At 37.1% G+C, this 25,670-nt stretch overlaps 1 protein-coding gene and 1 pseudogene across 6 annotated transcripts in view; one reads left to right on the top strand and one right to left on the bottom strand.

Annotated features, from left to right (window-relative positions):
- PCDH11X (protocadherin 11 X-linked) overlaps nucleotides 1–25,670 on the top strand; it is a 904,836-nt gene that overhangs the window by 203,751 nt on the left and 675,415 nt on the right. The gene's annotated exons all lie outside the window — the stretch shown is intronic.
- LOC133051967 (large ribosomal subunit protein eL6-like) lies at nucleotides 440–1,300 on the bottom strand (annotated as a pseudogene).

Below are 25,670 nucleotides of genomic sequence, written 5' to 3'. Positions count from 1 at the left end.
GACACATGAATACATGCAGTTGATATCCTATTTTTTCCTTTTACTGTCAGTAACAATATAATGAAACTATGCAAATTTGCCTTTTTTTCTAGCAATATGGGAAGGTGTGAGGATGTATGGGACTTCAATCTTAAGAGTGTACAATGTTTTCTGGTTGTTGTTGGTCTCAACAATCACCAAAGCATCAGACAAATGTTAGGGTGGGAGTTTTTAAAGTTAAAGGATATTAAAACATGATAAGAAGTTAGAGTCTGGGTAAATAACTCTGAGCATTCAAGTGAATAACCAAAAGACCATGTTTGATAGTGTTGAAATTTTAAAAATAAATAAATAAATTACACACATAAAAGTGTGAACTTTATAGCCTTTTTATTATACCTCAATAAATCTGTTTTTTTTTTAATGGACAAGTTATTTAATTAGGTTCTTTGCAAGAAGTTCAGAATACTATTTTGTGAGGATAAATTCCATTTGTGAGAGCAAACACAGAGCGGAAGTAGCCCTGGAGCTGAGGGACAGCTTTGATTCTTTGTAGAATTTGTGAGTCCACAGCTTTCTGATCAACCTTGTGCTGCCCTGTGATCTCATATTTCTCTCTCTGTGTGAAGATCTCACCCTCCTGGTGTTTGGGCTTATGCAGCTTCTTCTTCTTGAAGTAAGTGTCAGTGAGATGTTCTGGGATTTTCACACCACTGATATTGATTTTGGTGGAGGTGGCAATGACAAATTTCTCGTGTGTTCTACGCAGAGGAACTCGATTGAGGGATAGAGGCCCAGTCACGAGTAGCAAGCCACTGCCCAGCTGTTTCAGGAAAACGACCCTTTTGCCTCTGTGGTGCCCCTTGAGGATGATCAGAACAGTCCCAAGAGTGATCCTGGCACGCAGCTTCCTCACGTGCTTATTGAAGGGTTTCTTGCTGTGACTCAACAGTTTCCGAGGCAGTAGTCTTCAGTAGGGTAATACCTAGGCATTTTGCGGAGTTTGACCACAAGGGTACCACCATTCTTGTCGCCACCAGCTGGTTTTGCGACAGTAGCAAGAACCCGAACTTTCTTTTTCTTTTGACCTTGGATTTAGCTGCTGAATACTTCTCTTGTACAGGGCCTTTCTGGAATACATGGCTGATCGGGAATATCTGCCAATTCCTCTGACCAGGACAGGGTTTCGGCTGCAGTGGGGCTTCCCCTTCTTAAGTTTCTTCACCATTTTCACCTTTTGAGCCATGTTGCCAGCATTAACATTCTTGGCTTCAGGTTTTTTCTTCTTAGTATCTGGCTTCTCAGCCTTTTCATCCGGCATCTTGCAAGATGGGAAAGAGCAATAAATCTGTTAAGATTCTCATACAAACACTTTAAAAAATGTAAACTCTATTCTGAACACTTTCAATTGAGCTATCATATAAAGCACTCTACTTTAGTCTCTCCCTCCAGCTCCAGTGAAAACCAACACTGACACACTGAGGAGTAACAAAGTAGTAAAATCCTGTTTTCATTCTTCCCAATTTGTCTCTCATGTCATTGTTAAACTCTTTAGTAGCACAAAGCAGTTAGAATGAATATCCCATCTTCCATTTCTCCTGCCTTGTAAACCTGCTTGTTTACATAGTATGAATTGACTCATGGTGTGGAATGTAGATTTCACATAATTATAAAAACTGGTGGTCACAATATTTTTGAAAATTGTTGATTATTGCAGGAAAAATGGGAAATATTCTTACAAGGGACCATTTATTAAATTATAGTTATATGTGAGTTTTGTTGGAATGAGGAATACTAGTCATGAAAATGATTTGTTTTAGAAAAGATATATAAATGTGTGCTGATTTTCAACTCTTCATTGATTAATTTCCTTCTTTAATATATTATAAATCACAGAAGAACAAAAATCATGGTGAAGATATTAAATTTGGAGGGGAAAAAGAACTGTGCAGAAAACAGTATTATATGTATAGCCCAGTTATGAATCATTCATTCTCTCTCTCAATTCAGTTCTAGGTTTATACTAAGGCTACTGAAATAGAGTAGAAACTAAACTCCCAGACAAACACATTCCTCAAAATTTCAGTCAACCTAATAGGTATAGATTTGTCTATATTTTACTGAATTTAGTTTTTTCTTTCTAAACCATAGCAAACACTATGTTAAAAAATAAATTTGCAGATTATATCTACCTGTAATGTATTTGAACTCCATTATATTTATAATTTTGATTCTTTAAAAATATTATTTCCCAAAGAATTATAGCTTTCTCCTCTCTATTTAGGCTCTCTAGTGTACTCTCTGTCAAAGCTTTATGAAGTAAGAAATTTTTCTTATTTACTGTGAACTTATTGAATTAAAGTCAAAAAATTCAAAAAAAAATTATTTTATTTTTACTGCTGAAATTAGATGCAGAAATATTTTTCTACTGTGGAAAGAAAGATCTGTGAATATTTATTTTATTAATATATGTTCATTGAGTGGTAAATCTATTTTTATTCACAGAATTTCTTATTTCATGTGTGCTAATTTTAATTACAATACCAATCATGTTTGAGTTGTAATCTGAATCTAGAAAGTTATTAGAAACAGCTTTAATACATTTCAGATGTTTCTCAGAACTCCTGAGTGTGTTATGTATTAGGTTAGCAGAAGACAATTTATGTTTTATTGGCATATTGAATACATGCTTTAAGTGCATGAGGAGTCATAGGGCCACAAACTATGTTAACTCAACAGGCAATGGTATGATAATAAACCCCAGAAGTCAACCTATTATTTTTAAAAATAGCTACAAAATTGGCTTCATATCAGATTCATAGCATTTTGTAATCTTCTTAATGGTGATTCATAATTAGTGACCAATATGTCTGTAATTATTAAAAATTTCATAGTATGGCATGATCAGGGATGTTCTGAAAATGACAAAACCCTAAGAGGTTTGACTAACTCGCATTTTTGTGGCAATAATTTTTCAGATAAGTGGCAGAAGGCCCAGCTAACATTGAAATGAGTGTTTAATACCTTTTAAGTTTCATGCTAAGCATTTTCATCTGTGCTTACTAAGTCATTGTCATTTAGATTTTCAGATTAGTTGAGGTTGATGCTGCTATTCCCATTTTGCAAATGACAAAATGAAGGCTCAGAAATAGTATGAAACTTGGCCAAGTTCACAGAACTCATACTTAGTAGAACCTAGACTCATGCTCCTGATTCTACTTCATAGACAACCATTTAATTAAAAACGTCAACCAGAGATCAAATTGCCAACATCCACTGGATCATCGAAAAATCAAGAGAGTTCCAGAAAAACATCTATTTCTGCTTTATTGACTATGCCAAAGCCTTTGACTGTGTGAATCACAATAAACTGTGGAAAATTCTGAAAGAAATGGGAATATCAGACCACTTGACCTGCCTCTTGCAAAACCTATATGCAGGTCAGGAAGCAACAGTTAGAACTGGACATGGAACAACAGACTGGTTCCAAATAGGAAAAGGAGCACATCAAGGGTCACCCTGCTTATTTAACTTATATGCAGAGCACATCATGAGAAATGCTGGGCTGAAAGAAGCACAAGCTGGAATCAAGATTGCTGGGAGAAATATCAATAACCTCAGATATGCAGATGACACCACTCTCATGGCAGAAAGTGAAGAGGAACTAAAGAGCCTCTTGATGAAAGTGAAAGAGGAGAGTGAAAAAGTTGGCTTAAAGCTCAACATTCAGAAAACTGAGATCATAGCATCTGGTCCCATCACTTCATGGCAAATAGATGGGGAAACAGTGGAAATAGTGTCAGACAGTTTTTGGGCTCCAAAATCACTGCAGACGGTGATTGCAGCCATTAAATTAAAAGACGCTTGCCCCTTGGAAGGAAAGTTATGACCAACATAGATAACATATTAAAAAGGAGAGACTTTACTTTGCCAACAAAGTTCCGTCTGGTCAAGGCTATGGTTTTTCCAGTGGTCATGTATGGATGTGAGAGTTGGACTGTGAAGAAAGATGAGTGCCGAAGAATTGATGCTTTTGAACTGTGGTGTTGGAGAAGACTCTTGAGAGTCCCTTGGACTGCAAGGAGATCCGACCCGTCCATCCTAAAGGAGGTCAGTCCTGGGTGTTCATTGGAAGGACTGTTGTTGAAGCTGAAACTCCAATACTTTGGCCACCTCATACGAAGAGTTGACTTATTGGAAAAGACCCTGATGCTGGGAGGGATTGGGGGCAGGAGGAGAAGGGTACGACAGATGATGAGATGGTTGGATGGCATCACCGACTCGATGGACATGAGTTTGAGTAAACTCTGGAAGTTGGTGATGGACAGGGAGGCCTGGCGTGCTGTGATTATTGGGGTTGCAATGAGTTGGACACGACTGAGCGACTGAACTGAACTGAACTGAACTGAACCTTTCAACATTTAACATTGTTATGAGGATGATTTGAAGTGTGTCGAGAGCTTATATAAATGCCTCATTAGTTCCTAAACCATATACAAGTTGTAAATTTGGCTTAACTTTATCTGTTTATATTTGTTTTGGACCCAGAAGTAAAACAGTGCTCTTTATAAGGAATGGACAAGATCAGTGTCCTTGTCATATCCTGACTGTGTAAACTTTTTAGTCACTTCATCTGTTAAAGTGGCCTATGGGGATGGCATGTGCCCAACTCACAGGATTTTGTGGGAGTCCAGTGAGATACTTCATATGAAAAGTTTCACTTCATCATTCAAAGCCTCATCAGTGAGACATTTCTACCTTAGTTTAATGTGGTCATTGTTACTCCTCCAGTTCAAGAGAAAAGTACTTGGGATTAAAAAGTAAGCTCAATGTGACTTATTTGCCTTTGAAATGGAAAACAAAACAAAATGTTTAAAAGAAACCAGTTGCTCAAGAGAAATTCAAAATGTAAAAGTATAAGAGTATTTGCATTGCAAAGATAGAAAATACCCAATATCTGGCTAGCAAGAGCTCTTAACTGGTATCCCCAAAGCCTTGCATTTACTATTACAGAAAAGGTAAAGAGGAAGTTTTTTTTTTTGTTGTTGTTGTTGTTGTTGTTGTTTTTCAGTGGGTTTTGTCATACATTGATATGAATCAGCCATAGATTTACACGTATTCCCCATCCCGATCCCCCCTCCCACTTCCCTCTCAACCCGATTCCTCTGGGTCTTCCCAGTGCACCAGGCCCGAGCACTTGTCTCACGCATCCCACCTGGGCTGGTGATCTGTTTCACCATAGATAATATACGTGCCGTTCTTTCGAAACATCCCACCCTCACCTTCTCCCACAGAGTTCAAAAGTCTGTTCTGCACTTCTGTGTCTCTTTTTCTGTTTTGCATATACACCATGGAATATTACTCAGCCGTTAAAAAGAATTCATTTGAACCAGTTCTAATGAGATGGGTGAAACTGGAGCCCATTATACAGAGTGAAGTAAGCCAGAAAGATAAAGAACATTACAGCATACTAACACATATATATGGAATTTAGAAAGATGGTAAAGAGGAAGTTTTAAAGTAGTCTCATAACTTTAACTTTTCCTAGAAGAGAATCTCTATAACAAGGAAATGGACCTACTGGGATATATTGGCAACGAATAAATATGCCTGAATAAAATTTGAACTAGGTTCCTTTATTTAACTTTGATTTTCACTACCACTTGACACATATTAGTATACTCATTGCAGGACCATTTTATTACTATGTGTCTCTTAGAAAAAGACCAAATTAAGAAGCATCTATTGACAGCAGATTTGGAATTTTATTTTTGCACAAAAAGTCAGTTCAGTCACTCAGTCGTGTCCAACTGTTTGACCCCATGAAGCAAGCCAGGCTTTCCTGTCCATCACCAACTCCTAGATCCCACTCAAACTGATTACATCCAACCATCTTATCCTCTGTCGTCCCTTTCTCCTTGTGCCTTCAATCTTTCCCAGAATCAGGGTCTTTTCCAATCAGTCAGTTCTTCACATCAAGTGGCCAAATTATTGGAGCTTCAGCTTCAGCATCAGTCCTTCGAATGAGGATTTAGGACTGATTTCCTTTAGAATTGACTGGTTTAATCTTGCAGTCCAAGGGACTCTCAAGAGTCTTCTCCAACACCACAATTCAAAAACATCAATTATTTGGCACTCAGCCTTCTTTATGGTCCGACTCTCACATCCACACGTGACTACTGGAAAAACCATAGCTTTAACTAGATGGACCTTTGTTGGCAAGGTAATGTCTTTGCTTTTTAATATGCTGTCAAGGTTGGTCATAGCTTTTCTTCCAAGGAGCAAACATCTTTAAATTCTATGGCTGCAGTCGCCATCTGTGGTGATTTGGAGCCCCCCAAAATCAAGTCTGTTTCACTGTTTCTATTGTTCCCCATCTATTTGCCATGAAGTGATGGGACCAGATGCCATGATCTTAGTTTTTTTAATGTTGGGTTTTAAGCCAGCTTTTTTACTCTCCTCTTTCATGTTCATCTATAGGATTTTTAGTTCCTCTTCACTTTAAGTCACCTCAGTCATTTTCAACTCTTTGTACCCTATGGTCTGTAGCCCACCAGAATCCTCTGTCCATGGGATCCTCCAGGCAAGAATACTGGAGTCGGTTGCCATGCCCTCCTCCAGAGAATATTCCCAACCCATGGACCAAACCCACATCTCCTGCATCTCCTGCATTGCAGGCAATTCCTTACCACTGAGACATCAGGGAAAGCTAGACTCAATATCATTTAATATTATCCCTGTGATTATTTGTATCAGTCATTACCCCATGGAAGAGGAGCTGTTTTTCTGATGCTAATTGGTACAGTTACTATTACAAACTGGCCACTGCTGTGAATCAAACTAGTTTTCTTTTCTTAGCATTACAAAAGTTTTGCTTACTTTAACCACCATTTATCTATTCACTCATGAAGCCCCTAAAGGCATATTAAAATGATAGATATTTAAATCTCCATACTTCCATTAAAATCAATTTCTTACTCATATAGTTTAAAAAAACAAATTTATAGTGTCTACAAAGATTCAATCTAGAGATGTTAGAGTGTTGTGAAGAATTGTCTTTTAATATGTCAGACATGCCTATTAATAATAGTTTATCTAACTTGCAAAGTCCAGTTATTATACATTTTCAGGGATCAAATATGTATTGGCTCTTCAAGATATAGCCAATGATATAAAATAAATTATCAGAAATTTTTCAGAACTAAAATTTAAGCCATGCAGGAGTGATAAAATAGGATCAGATACACTGCCCATTGTTACCAGGAAAAGTGGCAATGTACTTCTTAAAGAAAAATGTGTACCCTGCTTCTTTTCCTTTAAACCAATGCTGAAAATGAGGCAGACATTGATCATTCCATATCTAATAATGAGTGGAACACAGAAAGCCAACTGACAGAAAGTGTAATAATAAGATAGGCTATATAACCATGTTTCATCTACCTTAGCCACTTTTTATTTTCCAAGTGTCTGCAGAGCAGTCACAGAGGAACCCTGAGGTGATGGAGGGGAATAGACTTGTCTGTGTAAACAAATCAAGACAAACTGTGACATCAGTAAGTATCTGATGGTTACTTTCTGGAAGGTCAGTTTTTTTAGATATAATATGAGCCCAGGTGAGGTAGGTAGACTCACTGGTGATGGGACTGTTAATCAAGATGTTTCAAGAATGGTGGGAGTTGTTTGCAGCTGGATGAATAAAGTGCTGGAAGAGTGTACCTATTTTGGAACTGTAGAAGGTGAGAGTAACATAGATCAATCTAACTGAGGCAAAAGCTATAAACGTGTTTGTTATGGTGCTATTTACAAGTGCATTATGTATATGTAATACAATACAACTTGATGCTCACTGGGTTCATTTATTTCTTATGATGTCATTCTGATCTTCTCATTGAAAGCAGCTTTATTTCCATTAGATATGTTTCCCAAAGCATGATCTGTAAAAATCTGAATAAGAATTCTCTGAGGAACATGATAAAAGCATAATTTTTATTCAGGTAGTTGCTGGATCCACAACAAGAAACATCTATCTCTTTGATTTCTTTTTGTCATAGTGCTATTTTCTATCAAACTTTTTCTCTTGTTAGCAATTGATTGTGACATTTCTGTAATGTGAGATATTTTAAAAGCAAACTGAGACATTGGAAAAGTACAGAAACGATGGCAATTATTCTGTATTTCAATAAATAAAGTTATAATGAGGCCAAATTAAGACACATAGCTCAGCTTCAGATATAAAGTAAAGCTTGTGCTAGGAAAATTTTGATATTTTTAGGAAATTTAACTGAACTTTTATATGTCTAAAACTGAAGAAGAAAAACAAACATTCATGTTTCCTACTGTACATAATGATCTAGTTTAAGAAAAAAAACTTAAATATGTTAGTGTATCTTATAACAGAATTATCTTTCTTGGTGTGTTTTAATCCTGATTTTCCACTATCTCTAGGTATTTGTGTAGAAATGATTCTACTTATTCCCCTATTGTCCAAGCAATTTAGCTTATTGGAAAACATCTCTTTTTCTGCAACTGATGTTATAGAGACATAAATCAGGGATGGACAAAATGCAATAGAGAATCCATTTCATTTCTAAATAATCAATACTGCTTCCATATAATGCTCTTCTGAGAATTTTTCCTACCCAATAATTAATTTCACAAGTAATATTTCATATATTTATTTGAAGGGTGTTCAGTTCAGTTCAGTCACTCAGTCGTGTCCAACTCCTTGCAACCCCATGAACCACAGCACGCCAGGCCTCCCTGTCCATCACCAACTCCCGGAGTCCACCCAAACCCATGTCCATTGAGTCCATGATGCGATCCAACCATCTCATCCTCTGTCCTCCCCTTCTCCTCCTGCCCTCAATCTTTCCCAGCATCAGGGTCTTTTGAAATTAGTAGCTCCTCGCATGAGGTTGCCAAAGTATTGGAGTTTCAGCTTCAACATCAGTCCTTCCAATGAACACCCAGGACTCATCTCCTTTAGGATGGACTGGTTGGATCTCCTTGCAGTCCAAGGGACTTTCAAGAATCTTCTCCAACACCACAGTTCAAAAGCATCAATTCTTCAGCACTCATCTTTCTTCACAGTCCAACTCTCACATCCATGCATGACCACTGGAAAAACCATAGCCTTGACTAGACAGACCTTTGTTGGCAAAGTAATGTCTCTTCTTTTTAATATGCTATCTACGTTGGTCATAACTTTCCTTCCAAGGAGTAAGTGTCTTTTAATTCAATGGATGCAGTCACCATCTGCAGTGATTTTGGGGCCCAGATAAATAAAGTCAGCCACTGTTTCCACTGTTTCCCCATCTATTTGCCATGAAGTGATGGGACCAGATGCCATGATCTTAGTTTTCTGAATGTTAAGCTTTAAGCCAACTTTTTCGCTCCACTCTTTCACTTTCATCAAGAGGCTTTTTAGTTCCTCTTCACTTTCTGCCATGAGAGTGGTGTCATCTGCATATCTGAGGTTATTGATATTTCTCCCGGCAATCTTGATTCCAGCTTGTGCTTCTTCCAGCCCAGCGTTTCTCATGATGTACTCTGCATATAACTTAAGTAAGCAGGGTGACAATATACAGCCTTGACATACTCCTTTTCCTATTTGGAAACAGTCTGTTGTTCCATGTCCAGTTCTAACTGTTGCTTCCTGACCTGCATACCGGTTTCTCAAGAGGCAGGTCAGGGGGTCTGGTATTCCCATCTCTTTCAGAATTTTCCACAGTTTATTGTGATCCATACAGTCGAAGGCTTTGGCGCAGTTAATAAAGCAGAAATAGATATTTTTCTGGAACTCTCTTGCTTTTTCGATGATCCAACAGATATTGGCAATTTGATCTCTGTTTCCTCTGCCTTTTCTAAAACCAGCTTGAACATCTGGAAGTTCATGGTTCAAGTATTGCTGAGGCCTGGCTTGGAGAATTTTAAGAATTACTTTTCTAGCGTGTGAGATGAGTGCAATTGTGCAGTAGTTTGAACATTCTTTGGGATTGCCTTTGTTTGGGATTGGAATGAAAACTGACTTTTTCCAATCCTGTGGCCAATGCTGAGTTTTCCAAATTTGCTGGCATATTGAGTGTAGCACTTTCACAGCATCATCTTTAAGGATTTGAAATAGCTCAACTGGAATTCCATCTCCTCCACTAGCTTTGTTCATAGTGTTCCTAAGCCCCACTTGACTTTACATTCCAGGATATCTGGCTCTATGTGAGTGATCACACCATAATGATTATCTAGGCTGTGAAGATCTTTTTTGTACAGTTCTTCTGTGTATTCTTGCCACCTCTTCTTAATATCTTCTGCTTCTGTTAGGTCCCTACCATTTCAGTCCTTTATTGAGCCCATCTTTGCATGAAATGTTCCCTTGGTATCTCTAATTTTCTTGAAGAGATTTCTAGTCTTTCCCATTCTTTTGTTTTCCTCTGTTTCTTTGCATTGATCTCTGAGGAGGGCTTTCTTATCTCTCCTTGCTTTTCTTTGGAACTCTGCATTCAAATGTGTATATCGTTCCTTTTCTTTTCACTTCCTTTCTTTAAACAGCTATTTGTAAGGCCTCTTCAGACAGCCATTTTGCTTTTCTGCATTTCTTTTTCTTGGGTATAGTCTTGATTCCTGTCTCTTGTACAATGTCACAAACCTCCATCCATAGTTCATCAGGCAGTCTGTCTATCAGATCTATTCCCTTAAAGCTATTTCCCACTTCCACTGTATAGTCATAAGAGATTTGATTTAGGTCATACCTGAATGGTCTAGTGGTTTTCCCTACTTTCTTCAATTTAAGTCTGAATTTGGCAATAAGGAGTTCATGGTCTGAGCCACAGTCAGCTCCCGATCTTGTTTGTGCTGACTATATAGAGCTTCTCCATCTTTGGCTGCAAAGAATATAATCAATCTGATTTTGGTGTCGACCATCTGGTGATGTCCATGTGTAGAGTCTTCTCTTGTGTTGTTGGAAGAGGGTGTTTGCTATGACCAGTGCATTCTCTTGGCAAAGCTCTATTAGCCTTTGCCCTGCTCCATTCTGTACTCTAAGTCCAAATTTGCCTGTTACTCCAGGTGTTTCTTGACTTCCTATTTTTGCATTCCAGTCCCCTATAATGAAAAGGGCATCTTTTTGGGGGTGTTAGTTCTAGAAGGGTGTTAATTCCAACTAAAATCATGGTTTTCTTTTCTGTATTTAGAAAAATTGCTTTTATTTCCTCCTTTCTTAGTTTTCTTTCATAATAGTATTGCAATATTCTTAGTTCTATTTACTCTGGTTGTTGTTGTTGTTCAGTCATGTTTGACTCTTTGCAACCCCATGGACTGCAGCATGTCAGGCTTCCCTATCCTTCACCATCTCCTGGAGCTTATTCAAACTCATGTCCATTGAGTCAGTGATGCCATCCAACCATCTCGTCCTCTATCATCCCCTTCTCCTCTTGCCTTCAATCTTTCCCAGCATCAGGGTCAGCTATTTGCATCAGGTGGCCAAAGTATTGGAGCTTCAGCTTCAACATCTGCCCTTCTAATGAATATTCAGGATTGATTTCTTTTAGGATGGACTGGTTTGATCTCCTTGCAATCCAAGGGACTCTCAGGAGTCTTCTCCAACACCACAGTTCAAAAGCATCAATTCTTTGGCACTCAGCCTTCTTTATAGTCCTACTCTCATATCCATACATGACTCTTGGAATTTCCTCTGCAATTAAAAGCTAATTTGTGATATGACATCACAGCCACTGAACCAATTCATGTTAACAGCTTTTCCCAATTGTGTCTCTGTATCTATGTACTGAAAGGACATAGATCTTATAAGTTAAAAATCAATACCAAAAATGAGGCAGAACCAAATTGTTTGATATATGCATGGGAATACTTTCATTCTTGATAGTAACTCTAAGGTGGGATTATTTTCTTCCTCATACAATGCTGGACTCTAAATTCAAAGGTCCTTGAAATGATTTTTATTGTTTTTACCTAAATCTCCTCATAGAGGCCTAAACTGAAATGATATAATAACTAGCCATTTTATTTCCTTAGAATAGGTAGTCTCAAAGTTTTAGAATTCAGAAAATCACCTGAGAATCTTGACAACACATAGATTTGGTAGGTCAGAGGTCATGCACAAGAAGCTGCATTGTAAAAAGGTACCTCAGCATCCCTGAAAACAGATGGTTCTTGAACTCATCTCTGAGAAGCAAGATTCTGAGCAAATATTTTGTATGGGATTTCTATTTGAATGAACAAATTGTATTCCCCTCTATGGCACCTCAATGCCATAGTGTGAAAAAAAATGTCTTGAAGAAAAGCAACAGTGAAACTTTCAGAAAGTGACTCAGATTATATATTGCTTTAGAGATTTCTTTTTTTCCTTTGAGAAAATTTTACTTTCTTCAAGCATATTTTAAGTTTCTTCAACTTAAATAAAGTATCTGTTCCAAGGTCATTCTGGTTCTTCAAAACAAATTCAAACAGAACCATAAAACAAACTTGGAAGAATTGAACAAATTTCAATGACATTTTAAAAATATCATTTAATCCTCACAAAAATTCATGAGAGTAACTATCAACCTTCTCATTTTACAAATGGGTAAATGGAACTTCAGTATTATCAATTTTCCCAAACCAAACATTTAGTAAAAAGAAGTCCATGTTTCAGGTATATCCACTGTAGACCATGACTCTTTCCACTGTATTAAGCACTTGTGTACAAAGACATAGTGGATAGTACATTAGAGGCTGTGGGAAATTATGAGTGCCCTCTTGTTGGTATTCCATTCTTTATCATGGAAATGAAGTAATAGTAATAGTGAAATCAATCCAGCTGGAAGACTTGTGGCACCATCCTTTTAACTACAACTATCTCTCTAAATGAGCAAAGGAGGTATTAGAGAAACTTACTGGTAAAAGATGAAGAGAAAGGAAGTCTGTAGAAGGAAATTTTTAACCTCTAGCTCAAATATTGTTCCAATGGCGGCAGGTTTATGGTATCTAAAAAGGTTATGCATCATTTTACTTGAATCCTTTTTCTAACATTTTGCCTGTCTCTGAGAGAAAACCAGTGAAAGACTACAGCAACTGTTCATTATTGTCATCATCAAATGAAGATGAGCCAAACTTAGAAATCATTCCTAGTGCAATGTAGTGAGAAGCCAATGTTTATCACCCAGAAAGGGAAGCAAAGGACCCAGCTATAATTTGTTTGGGAATTTTTTCAGTAAGGTCTGTGATCAATTAAGTGGCTCCTCTTTTGAATTTTACTGAGATCGGACTTTGACGCTCACAATGTGGAACAGACATATTAAAAAGGTTGGAAAAGGATCAGCATCATAAAAGCAGAATTATACCAAAAGGGAAATATAACGGGAACCCCATAGCCTTTGTGGGACTGAAGTTTCCCTTGTCAAACATGTAAAATCTTCAAATGATATTATTTCAGTAAAACCCAATATGAATCATCTAATTTTATTGGCATTTGGCATTTTTGTTTCCTGCCAGCTAACACAATATTCTGATCTGAATACACAGTGAAAGTGAAGTCACTCACTCGTGTCCGAGTCTTTGTGGCTCCATGGACTGTAACCGACCAGGCTCCTCAGTCCATGGGATTTTCCAGGCACAAGTACTGGAGTGAGTTGCCATTTCCTAAATACAATAAAATTGACATCTGCCCATCTGGGTTTACTCAAAATTTCTAGATCCTCAGTTTTTATTTTCTGGCACTAAAAATACAGAAAAACCTTTCTCTGTGCATTCAAATGGTCTCCTAGATGCAAAGTTAGATCTAGTGTGTTAGAAGTATGGGCTGAAAATCTTGGGAGGAATAGACTTATTTGATAAAGGAAGCTCTTTTCACTTGGAATATTAGTAATAATTTCATAAACTCCCTCTATCTTCTAAAACAGTAATGTTCAATGAAATAAGCTCATTGTCTTTCATTTATCTTGCTAGTAAACCTTTTCATACACATCATTCAAACAACAAAACTCTTTAGGACCTATCATGGGCTGAGAATTGTGCAAAGAAATAAAGGTGAGCAAGACAAAATTGTTACTAGTCCTCATAGAGTTCCTCATAGCTATCCCAGACAGCTTTTCAGGACTCTCCACAGCCATTAACTGCTCTCATCTTTTTGTTGCTTGTGCATGTCATGACAAAAGCTACTCATATATATCTGGTGCCTGATGTGCTACAGTCCATGGGGCCCCAGGGAGTCAGACATGATTTAGTGACTGAACACCAACAACATATAGTTGGTATTATGGTCTGAAAATAATTACACTAGTATGCAACTTTCTTTGGTGAGTTTATACATGACTTAAGTCATTAGCAGTTGTTTCACATACATAAAATTAAATAGTAATTACTATCATTTAAAAACTTAATCTCAAAACTTTGAGTACTGAGATGAGTCAGCCCCATGATCATAGTAAACTTTTTAGAAAATCCATGCATTTTTCCCAATAGCTTTCATGTGATTCTTGGACCATAGTAAGCAGTCAGTGCATCCTTGTTGCATGAATAGAAGACAGCATAATGCAGTTATTCAATTGAAGGAACACCTGAGTAGAAATAAGGAAATAGTCATTCTAGCTTTAATTCTGCTATTGAATCGTCATGTGATATTTGTGAATTTATTTCCACTTCATGGTCTTTGACTTCTTTAACTGCAAAATTAGGAGAGTGAACTTCATTAGATTTATTTCCTTCTAGCTTCACCAATATAGAATGTGATACTGAGTGTCATTTGGAAGAAAGTATTTCTCATTGCTTCCATAGCAGTTCTCATCCTTATTGACCACATAATAAATACTTCAAAAACAAAAAGAAGAGAGCAATAAAGAAGGAAGGAAGGGTAGAAGGAAAGAAGGGTAAAGAAACAAGTGTAAACAAACTGGTCACATAAATCCCACCTTAGCATATAGTTCATGCTGTTGCTGCTGCTAAGTCTCTTCAGTCGTGTCTGACTCTGTGCCACCCCATAGATGGCAGCCCACCAGGCTCCCCCGTCCCTGGGATCCTCCAGGCAAGACCACTGGAGTGGGTTGCCATTTCCTTCTCCAATGCATGAAAGTGAAAAGTGAAAGTGAAGTTGCTCAGTCGTGTCTGACTCTTCCCGACCCCATGGACTGCAGCTTACCAGGCTCCTCCATCCATGGGATTTTCCAGTCAAGAGTAATGGAGTGGGATGCCATTGCATTCCCCAATATAGTTCGTAAATTCCAGAAAAATAAGAAACACAGAAAGGTATAACTGTTAATTTTTTAAAGGAATTTAAACTAAAGCTTGGAGCTTTATTTATTTCCAGTTAGGCAAAATCAGGAATAACTTTATTTCTGTTAAGATGTTGGACCTCCACAGCCTTAATCAAACATTTTCACAATTTTTCATTATAGTAATAAAAAGGTTAAATTTTTATTTATAACCATATTTAAACTATCTTATTTTGAGTGCCTCAGTAAGGAAAATGACTGCCTTATAACTATTATTATTACTGTTCTCATTAGCACTATGCTTGTTCCTAGAAATAAAGTAGAGTAGTTTTACCCTGTGGACTCAACAGATTATTAAAACTATTTTCACTATTTCCTGCATGCTTTAAAAAAATTAATATTCTCACCTGCTCTTTGAACAGAAATATGTATATTTCTAAGCCTTCATTTTTATTTTAATTTTTGTAATAATAATAGTTATGAATAAATTTGTCTCTTACTGAAAATTGATTTTTTATTTTAAAATGGAGATTCTGGAAAATTTGGCATCCTGACAATATTTTAGTTTAAGCATTGCAAAGATCTGCTCATATTGCAAAATATTTATAAAATATTTTAGCTGAATCCCAATAGTAAAGGAATCTTAAATTCTTTCTTTCTCTTTTCCTTTTTCAGTTGTATAGATAGTATACTCGTTTTAGGCACCATTTGCTTTACTTTTTGAAATTCAACATTAGATATGTGTTTACAAATGTTGTTGATTTAGGTAAGTTTTCTTGAGATTTGCTTGTAATATTTGCAGGGTGTAACAGCTTCAAGTTGTTTAAAGGCTGCTAATGAATGATTCTTAAAATTTTTGGCAGAATGAGGACAGTTATAAAAAGGAACAGCAACACTGTCTGTATAGCATGGTACCACTTTCCCGACTGATGGTACTTTACATTAAACCTTTTGCTCAGCTGAGCAGCTGACTATGCTAATTCTTCAGAGTTGTGTTAAGCCTCACTCATCCCCCCCCTCCGAAGCCTACTTTCTGGGAATAGCAAAAGAAAATGAAATTATTCAAGGTTAGAGAAAATGAGATTACATGGCTGTTTCATTGGCATTGTCATTCAGTGTATTCTTGCATATTTACATTTCTGGAGATATCAGTCCAGCTCTTCCATGATCTTGCTCAGTCGTGTCCGATTCTTTGTGACTCTATGGAGTGTTAGCCCGCTAGGCTCCTCTGTCCAATGAATTTCCCAGGCACAAATACTGGAGTGGATTGCCATCATCAATCATCATGGGGATCTTTCCGACCCAGGGATCGAACTGAAGTCTCAGGCATCTCCTGCATTGGTAGGTGGGTTATTTACCACTAGTGCCACCCACATAGAACTTCCATGGATGTCTCTACCTATCTATTTTCTTATTCTTTAACTTATCCTCTGTGTTGTAAGACCAAATCTGTTTCTCTCTCTCTCTAGAACATATAACAATGCTTGCTACACAGTAAATGCTTAGAAAATAGAGCTGATCTTCATTATTTGCAGTCTACATTTGCAAACATACTTCACTAAAATCTATTTGTACCCCTCAAAGCAAGGATTTTGGGATTTTCACAATCATTTGTAGACATGCAGAGAGTGGTGAAAAGTTTGAGTTGCTAGTGTGTGCATTCTCAACTGAGATTCACCAGATGCCTTTCTGCCTTGTCTCAGCTCTAAGAAATGACCAGAAGATGGGAGTGGTGGAGGGGCACTGCAGTGTAACACAAGCACTGACTGGGGCCAGTTGAATGAAATTTAATCTCAACTGTGGTACCTGTTAATGGTTGTCCTGAGGCAAATCATTTAATGTGTATGAAAGCCATTTTCTCTTTTGTCAAATAAATAGAATCTACTAGGAATTTCAGGCCTGTTGTTGTTCAGTCATAAGTCATGTCCAACTCTTTGTAACCCCATGAACTGCAGCACATCAGGCTTCTCTGTCCCTCACCATCTCCCAGAGTTTGCCCAAGTTCATGTCCAATGAATTGATGATGTCATCCAGCCATCCCATCCTCTGATACCCTCTTCTCCTTCTGCCTTCAATCTTTCCCAGCATCAGGGGCTTTTCCAGTGAGTCATCTGTTCGAATCAGGTGGTCAAAGTATTGGAGCTTCAGCTTCAGCATCTGTCCTTCTGAGGAGTATTCAGGGTTGATTTCCTTTAAAATTGACTGGTTTGATCTCTTTGCTTTCCAAAGGACTCTCAAGAGTCTTCTCCAATACCACAGTTTGAAAGCATCATTTTTTCAGCTCTCTGCCTTCTTTATTGTCCAGCTATCACATTTCAAGCCTAAGAATATATATATATGTGTGTGTGTGTGTGTGTGTGTGTATGTATGTATGTATATGTGTACATGCACACACTCACACAGAATCTTCCCCTAGGAATAATGATTCAGTATTGCCTATTTCAGTGTTCACAGCAACTTTATTGAACTATTGCAAATAGAGAAAATTGTAATCATTGAATGAAGGAGTGAATCACTGACCCAGAAACTGTAACTCATATTATTTATTTAATGATCAGCTTACATGAATGAACTTTAATTATAGCTCAGTGATTTCCCAAAGAACCTTGTGGTAGGCAGAATAATGGCCTCCCAAGGATGTCCCCATCCTAATCTCTGATAAATGTGAATATGTCAGGATACATGGCTAAAGAAGATTATGGTTGCAGATGTAGTTAAACTTACTCTTGAGCTGACTTTAAATAGGAAGTTTAGAAACTTTCCTGGTGGTCCAGTGTTAAGACTCTGTGCTTGCATTGCAGGGGGTAAGGAGACAATCTCTGGTCAGAGAATTAAGATCCTGCAAGCCATGCATTGAGGCCAAGAAAAAAAAAAGAAAGGTTATTTTGGATTATCTTGGTGCACCCAATGTAAACAAAAGGATAATTAAAAGTAGGAGAGGAGGCAGAAGAGGGAGGACAAAAGATGGCAGTGTGGCAAAGACCCAGCCTAACCCTGCTGACCATGAAATTATTAGAGGACTGTTATTTAAGGAATGTGGGTGGTCTCTAGAAGTTGGAAAAGGCAAGGAAACAGATCTCCCTTAGAGTTTCCAGAAAGAAAGGCAATCTTTGATTTTATGCACATAAGATCCATTTCAGATTTCTGACCTCCAGAATAATAAATTTGTGTTTTTTTAAACAGTTAAGTCTGTAGTAAATTATTTACAGTAGTAATAGGAAACTGATGGGGAAGTTTATAATTTCCTCAGTTCTGTCTCACCGCATCAAAACTTTGAAGGGATGGATGGGCCAGTGTTACAGCTCTGTGTTATAGCTCAATTTTATTTGACAAGCAAGGGGAAATACATCCTCGAGGCATGAGGTCATGCCAACCCAAAAGACGTGAAGAAAAGAGAAGCCCCCAGCTCAACTGTGGCTCCATTTTTTAATATATCTTTTTTTCCTGCCCCCTGAGCCTGCCCTATATAAACTGGGCCAGCCAGGAAGGCTGTTTGTGTCACCTCAGGTTCTCATTCCGGTCCCCCAACTTTCTTTTGTTCTATTTTCATGGGCTTTTCCCTTCTTTGTTTTTTAGCCACCACCATTCTGGACTCTTTTTTCCTATTCAAACTATCTACCAAAACAAATGCAAATGTCTTCTAATAATAAGTTGTTTTTTGTTTTTTGTTTTTTTTTGCTGTTGTTGATGTCATTTTTGTCAAAATTATAAAACTAACTCATACTAAAAAAGAGTCAAACTAGAACAACCTTTTAGCTGAAAACAATTTCCCTTTCAGTATTATTTGTTATCATGGAGTAGAAAAGTTTGAAGATGATAGCACAAGTTGGAAACTTTACCAGGAGCAATTATTGGATACAGACAATGATTTACCTTGATACCAATAAAAGCACACCTCTCATTTCAAGTCACAGAGTAGTTTGCTCTTCTATCAATGTGTGACATGGATCATACATTTTTTGTAAAATTACAAATATAGTATTATTAAAGTAATATTACTAAAACACTAGAAAGTATCCCTCATATAATTATTAGCCCCCCTCAACCTGGATGCAACCCTGCTTGAATACCTTATTGGGAAATTGGGGAGGGGGATCGACTCTGATGAAAAATATGTCAGCAAAATGAAACACCTGTGTCTCATGTACACCTGTGCATGTTTTCCTCTCAAAATTAATTTTCTATTGTGGAGGATTCATATAACAATGATATATGAAGAGTGATACAGAGATGGGGAACTGGAATAAAATACATAATTCATCTAGTGTTGATCAATACACATACTCATACACAGATACACAGAACTGGATATTGGCATCATAGAAGAGGTAAGATGCAGACTTTGACTTAAGAGATGACTATGATGTGATATCTTTAATTTGCAGCAGCCATTCAAATACTGGAACAATAGATGAAAAACAACACTATAAGCAGAGAATACTGTAAGGAATGGCTTGATTTAGAAAAAGCAAAAATATCTGACAGACTGAGCTCCTTACATTATTTATTTAATTTTATCTTTGTTACAACCCTCTGGGGTGGGTACTATTTACTATCTGTTTCCCTGATGGAGAAACAAGACCTAGAATAGTTTAACAGTTTTCTCAGGGTCATGGATCTAATGTGTGACATAGCTAGGGTTGAGATTCAGGTCTGCCTGACGCCCTGGTATCATTCTGCTCTCACACACTTGAGGAGTCGGGATATAGAGAGGAAATAAGATTGGGTAGATTTCAAACACTTAATAAAGACTTAATTCAGTTTGTAGGTAACCATACTTCCAAATAAGGCATATCTTTGCATATATACACTCCTAACCTTTGAGGAATTATTATTTCTTCAATAGATTAATCTAGCAATATCCAGGAGACTTCTGTATTTCTTTGGCGTAACTATGTAAATTGCAGAAGTACACATTAACATCTAAAATCATTTGTCTCTGTGGGAGAAGGCGAGGGTGGGATTATTTGAGAGAATAGCATTGAACCATGTGTATTTTCGTATGTGAAATAGATTGCCAATCCAGGTTTGATGCATGAGACAGAGTGCTCAGGGCTCACTGTGCACTGGGATGACCCTGAGGGATGGGATGGGGAGGGAGGGAGGAGGGGGGTTCAGGATGGGGAACACACGTACACCCATCATTGATTATTGTCAAGTATGGCAAAAACTGCTACAATATGGTAAAGTAATTAGCCTCCAATTAAAATAAATAAATGTTAAAAACAAACAAACAGAATAATAAAAGCATTTGTCGGAATGTCATATAAATAAAGTTAATGGTGTGATGTTTTACTGTTGTTGTCACAAGGATAATATGGAGTACTTCAGAATATGTGATATGATAGGATAGTGAGACTAAACTGAATACTTTATAAGTCATACTAAAAAGATGAGTGTCCCTAGGGATATTGCTTTTTTAAGAAGTAAAGAAATGTCAATCAATGTTCCTTAAAGCAAGTGGGCAGATGACTTGAATTAGAGAAATTTCACTATGTATGAAAGCTAGTACATGATTAACAGCCTATAAAAATACCAATTATTAAAGATTAAATATTAAATGCTTCAGAAAGTGTACAAAATTTTAATTTTTGTCAGTAATTATAAGACATTAACAAATGATGGAATGTACTATTAATCTCAGGTTGAGAAGTGGAAGAAAAATGTAGTTTGACAACTAGCAGCTTTCTTAGGCTTTCCAACTTTTTCTTCACTGTCTTAAACAAACAAACAAAAAAAACTATTACCTTCACAAATATGCAAATATCAATAGCACAATTATTGCAGAATTTAAAGAAGATGCTATAGAATATGGTAATGTATTTGAAACAAACTATGAATATGTAAAGTTTGATATGTTAAGTATTAGAGCTCATTAAATAAGTAAAAGAATGAAGTATATTGGATATGAGAGTTTGCATTCATCTTTTAGAGCACTAGTGCTATATGTAAATGAAAAAAGAAACTTGCTGTTAATTTACATTATGTATTTCCCTGCAATGGAAAGACATTTGGGAAAAACAAGTCTTGATAGTTGTCACTATATTTATTACTAAAATTAAACAAGTACAGTTACTATGTTTAGTAAGGTAATTGATATGAACCATGAAGGTAAAATTCAGACTTAAACTGAAGAAAGTAGGGAAAACGAGTAGACCATTCAGATATGACCTAAATCAAATTCAATACAATTATACAGTGGAAGTGACAAATAGATTCAAGGGATTACATCTGATAGACAGAGTGCCTGAAGAACTATGGACAGAGGTTCCTAACATTATACTGGAGGCAGTGATCAAAACCATCCCTAAGAAAAAGAAATACAAAAAGGCAAAATGATTGTCTGAGGAGGCCTTACAAACAGCTGAGAAGAGAATCTAAAGGTAACGAAGTAAAAAAAAGATGTACCCATTTGAATGCAGAGTTCCAAAGAATAGCAAGGAGAGATAAGAAAGTCTTCCTCAGTGATCTTTGCAAAGAAATAGAGGAAAACAATTGAATGGGAAAAACTAGAGATCTCCTCAAGAAAATTAGAGATACCAAGGGAACATTTCAGGCAAAGATGGACACAATAAAGTATAGAAATGGGATGGACCTAACAGAAGCAGAAGATATTAAGAAGAGGTGGCAAGAATACACAGAAGAACTGTACAAAAAAGATCTTCATGAGCCAGATAACCACCATTGTGTGATTACTCACCTAGAGCCAGACATCCTGAAATGCCAAATCAAGTGGGCCTTAGGAAGCATCACTATGAACAAAGCTAGTGGAGGTGATGGAATTCCAGTTGAGCTATTTCAAATCCAGAAAAATGATGCTGTGAAAGTGCTGCACTCGATATGCCAGCAAATTTGGAAAACTCAGCAGTGGCCACTGGACTGGAAAAAGTCAGTTTTCATTCCAATCACAAAGAAGGGCAATGCTAAAGAATGCTCAAGCTACTGCACTATTGCACTTATCTCACACACTAACAAAGTAATGCTCAAAATTCTCCAAGCCAGGCTTCAATAGTATGTGAACCGAGAACTTCCAGATGTTCAAGTTGGATTTAGAAAAGGCAGAAGAACCAGAGATCAAATTGGCAACATCCACTGGATCATCGAAAAAGCAAGAGAGTTCCAAAACAAAACAAAAACAAAAATAAAAAAAAAAAAAAAAACATCTATTTCTGCTTTATTGACTATACCAAAGCCTGTAGCTGTGTGGATCACAGCAAACTGGAAAATTTTTAAAGAGATGGGAATACTAGGCCACCTCACCCGCCTCCTGAGAAATCTGTATGCAGGTCAAGAAGCAACACTTAGAACCAGACATGGAACAGCATACTGGTTCCAAATTGAGAAAGAAGTACATCTAGGCTGTATATTGTCACCTGCTTATTTAACTTATATGCAGAGTACATAATGAGAAACGCTGGGGTGAATTAAAGCACAAGCTGGAATCAAGATTGCCAGGAGAAATATCAATAACCTCAGATCTGCAGATGACACCACCCTTACCGCAGAAAGCAAAGAGGAACTGAAAAGCCTCTTGATGAAAGTGAAAGAGGAGAGTGAAAAAGCTGGCTTAAAACTCAACATTAAAAAAACTAAGATCATGGCATTGGGCCCCATCACTTCATGGTAGCTAGATGGGAAAGCAATGAAATTTTGAGAGACACTCTTTTTTTGGGCTCCAAAATCACTGCAGATGGTGACTGCAGCCATGAAATGAAAAGACATTTGCTCCATGGAAGAAACACTATGACCAAACTGGACAGCATATTAAAAATCAGAGACATTACTTTGCCAACAAATGTCTGTCTAGTCAAAGCTATGGATTTTTCAATAGTCATGTATGGATGTGAGAGTTGGACTATAAAGAAAGCTGAGCACTGACGAACTGATGCTTTTGCACTGTGGTGTTGGAGAAGACTCTTGAGAGTCCTTTGGCCTGAAAGGAGATCCAACCAGTCCATCCTAAAGGAAATCAATCCTGAATATTCATTGGAAGGTCTGATGTTGAAGCTGAAACTCCAATACTTTGGCCACCTCATGTGAAGAACTGACTCACTGGAAAAGATGCTGATGCTGGAAAATATTGAAAGCAGGAGGAGAAGGTGATGACAGAGGATGAGATGGTTGGATGGCATCACCGACTCGATGGACATGAGTTTGAGCATGCTCTGGGAGTTGGTGATGGACAAGGAAGCCTGGTGTGCTGCAGTCCATATTGTAGCAAAGAGTCGGACACAACTGAGCAACTGAACTGAACTGATGAAGGTAAAACAATTAGACTCATGCTAATTTCTAAACAACCAGTATTGTGTTTTAATTTCAGCATTAGAACACTTGCCACTTAGTATCAGCACAGCTTCTACCTAGTGTGACCTTGGAAAATGAACTTCTCAATTCTCCTAGCTTTATTTCTTCATCTTTCAAGTGAGGTGATTGATTAGATTTTTATATAGGGTATATCTTGCTCTGATTAGATTTTTATATAGGGTATATCTTGCTCTAAAATGCTAAGATCCTTTTATTTGTTGATGTTGGCTCATGTCAAGCATTCCACATTCTCAAGAAAATGTTAAAACACAGTAGGCTATATTTGAAAAGTAAAATTGGAAACATTTCTTTCTTCTGTGTTGGTAAAGATCATACTTTCCTGGATATTTAATGTTATTATAAATTATAAATTAATAATTTCAAAATTAATGAAGAAAAACAATTGACACTGTTAAGCAATTCAAAATATTGGGTCTTGAGATGCTATTATATGATAAAACTTCATATTACAAAATAATTTTAGTGGAATTTAGATTTAAAATGGTTCAGGACCACAGCAGTGCTTAAATGACAGGATCACTGTTATGGTTGCAGGCCTGGATCATATTAATGCTATGAATGATCACAGTTAACACTAATACTATAATATTTGAAATGGGTATCTTGTTATGTATGGTGCATTTATCTAGGAAATATATGGTCAGATGGAACTGTGTCAGAACTGGTAGGAGCCACCAGAAATTTTTGTGAAGTATGCAATTCTTAATTTACTATCTATTATTTATTTTTAAATTGTGCTAAGTGCTTACGCTGTGTCTCATGAAAACCTTACTGTAATGTGATGTTGGCTTACCCTACTGGTTAAGAGAAGTATATTCCAACCTTGAAAACTGCACCTAATTTAAGCTCTGTGCCCATTTAAGAAGAGTATAGAATAAACCCAAGAAATAAATTGAAACAAACTTACAAAATTCCAACCACAAGGAATATTTTACTTTGAAAATTAATCTAAATCATATTTGCTCTGCATAGTTTTAGGCTCCAGAAAAAAATATAGAACTGACTCCTTTAAACACAAGATGAAATTTTAAATACATAGTCATGTAAACTGCAAACTAGGAAATGTACAAATTTTAAGCATACCTTCCCCTTGCACAGCACTATTTCTTATATTTGCATTAACAGGGGTCAAAGAACTCTAAAAGTTTATCTAACCATTATTTCGGGTTGTGTTTGGGCTTCCCTGGTTGTTCAGTTAGTAAAGAATCCACCTGCAATGCAGGAGACCCTGGTTCTGTTCCTGGGTCAGGAAGATCCCCTGGAGAAGGGACAGGCTACCCACTCCAAAATTATTGGGCTTCTCTTGTGACTCAGCTGGTAAAGAGTCCACCTGCAATGCGGGAGACCTGGGTTTGATCTCTTGGTTGGTAAGATCCCCTAGAGAAGGGAAAGGCTACCCACTCCAGTATTCTGGCCTAGAAAGTTCCATGGGCTCCATGGGGTCGCAAAGAGGCAGACACTTCTAAGAGACTTTCACTTTTAAACTAATAAGGCCTACATTTGAGCTCCAAATTAAATTTTGTTTTACTTGATTTGAAGATGTGAATATGTAATAACCACTACTTTACAAAAGGCATTTTACAGAGGAAAGAATAATTTGGTAAAACCATATGAGTAGCTTACTTTATATTACTTACTGGAATATTTTTTGTGGTCACCCATTCTAAATCAAAGTGATCTAGGTTTTTGGAGAACTTAGAAGAGTTCAGTTAATATGATTGAATTAACTTTTGAACATCTTGCTTCATTGCAATAGTCTAATATTAACAAGAGATAAATTTTTTTGACTAATAATTTATATGTATAAAATTAAAAGAGATTTGATTATACTAATAAGAAAATTCAGGGGCGTATGTAGCTAGGATGCAGTAATTGCACCTCTTGAGAATCACAGGCACTTGGTTGGACTACCAGAGTTGGAACTAATCATAACTTATTCAATTCAATTCAGTCGCTCAGTCGTGTCCGACTCTTTGTGACCCCATGGACTGCAGCACACCAGGCTTCCCTGTCTATCACCAACCCCCAGAGTTTACCCAAACTCATGTCCATTGAGTAGATGATGCCATCTAATCATCTCATCCTCTGTCGTCTCCTTCTCCTTCTGCCTTCAATCTTTCCCAGCATCGGGGTCTTTTCCAATGAGTCAATTCTTCGCATCAGGTG

Source organism: Dama dama, chromosome X (assembly GCF_033118175.1).
Source record: "Dama dama isolate Ldn47 chromosome X, ASM3311817v1, whole genome shotgun sequence".
Taxonomy (NCBI): Eukaryota; Metazoa; Chordata; class Mammalia; order Artiodactyla; family Cervidae; genus Dama; species Dama dama.
This window is presented reverse-complemented; position numbering and strand designations above follow the sequence as displayed.